The following is a 1515-nucleotide window of genomic DNA, read 5'->3' on the forward strand; positions in this document are numbered from 1 at the left end:
CGCGTCAGTTGGTGGCAGTGGGCGTGATAACAGTCCCAGCTCCACCACACACCGTCACCTTGGGCAAGTTGCTTAATCGCTCTGGGCCTCAGTTTGCTCATCCATAAAAAGGGAAATATAATCCCTACAGCAGAATTCAATGAGATGACGACTGCTAAGCACGGAGCACGATGCCGTCGCCGAGCACCCCACCACTGTCACAGGAGCGCCCGGTGTCCCGCACAGGGTGAGGTCGGCAGATATCCCCAGAGCCCTCTGTTCATAGGACTCACGTCCAGGGGAGGTGAGAGGAACATCTAAGGAACGAGGTGCTAGGATTGAGGTAAAGGACAGCCAGGATCCTTTTTTATTTTTTAATTTTTATTTAATTTTTAAAATTTTTTATTTTTTTTAGGTGAGGCAACCTACAGTTGACCTCATAGATTGCAAGGACCTTGTCAGCTTACAACCCCTTATTTTATTTTTTTTAATTTTTTACACCTACAGCACCTGGTCTTCCTAGGTGGTCCCCCATTCAAGTACTAACCAGGCCCGACCCTGCTTAGCTTCCGAGATCAGATGAGATCGGGCTTGTTCAGGGTGGGATGGCCATAGACCAGCCAGGATCTTAAGGGAGAAAGAAACCACATTTGGTTGGGGGTGGTATGCAGGCATTGGGGGAGGGCTTCTTGGAGGAGGTGGTATTTGAGGCGAGGATGCCTAGATGGACAGAGCAGAATCTCAGAGGGGCCCTGGACAGCTGTGGTGGAAGATATGTGGAGGGAGGCAGCCCCCGAGGGCCTGGGTGTCTCTTGCAGCCACTCTAGGCTCTGTCCTCGGAAGGCCTTGGGGAAGGCCTGGTGCCAGGTGTGCGGTGGTGGGAGCCGGGAGGAGCTGCAGACGCGGGGTGCAGCAGGGGGTGGCTGAAAGGCAGGAGGAGGTGCAGGGCTGTGAGGAGGGGAGGCTGGGGAGGGTGGCCACAGTGGACAGGACTCCTATTGACTCATGGCTTTTCCAGGTCCATCTCTAACATGAGGCGCCCGGAAGAGACCTGCCCTTCTTCTCAGGCTCCTGGGGGTGCCCGGAGGACCACCTGTGGAGCTGGCGATGACGCATATTCCTGGGCCATCCCGGGCCTGCCCGTGTGTGCTGGGTGGGCATGAAAACGGTTCCCCAGCACCAGTGATCACACAGCCCTTTCTGTTAATGTTTCGGATGAATTCCATCCAGCACGCTCTTGCCGAGCCCCTCCTGGATGCCAAGTCCTGGGATTCAGAGATGAAGGCACTGCCTGCCTGCCTCAGGGCTGAGTGGGACCCAGCGTCCCCGTCCTGTTCTGAGTGGGACCAGAACAGGCAGCGGGTGGGGTTCCTCCCCAGGGAGCTCGCCTGCTTTTCTGGTGATGATGACAGGTGGGGTAACAGATGGTTTATGAGCACTTAACTCTGCGCTTACTAGCATTGTCTCCTTTGACCCCTTAATCCTTATAGTTTCTCCTTAAAGTAGATGTTAGCATCTTTCCACTCTACAGATGAG

At 54.7% G+C, this 1515-nt stretch overlaps 1 non-coding gene across 1 annotated transcript; it reads right to left on the minus strand.

Moving 5' to 3' along the window:
• Positions 1–477: 477 nt before the first annotated feature.
• On the minus strand, positions 478–596 carry LOC112481812. Its single transcript, XR_003047048.1, has one exon. It is a non-coding gene; the product is annotated as a 5S ribosomal RNA (ribosomal RNA).
• Positions 597–1515: the final 919 nt, after the last annotated feature.

The sequence above is a fragment of the Pteropus alecto genome, unplaced genomic scaffold (assembly GCF_000325575.1).
Source record: "Pteropus alecto unplaced genomic scaffold, ASM32557v1 scaffold125, whole genome shotgun sequence".
Classification (NCBI taxonomy): domain Eukaryota; kingdom Metazoa; phylum Chordata; class Mammalia; order Chiroptera; family Pteropodidae; genus Pteropus; species Pteropus alecto.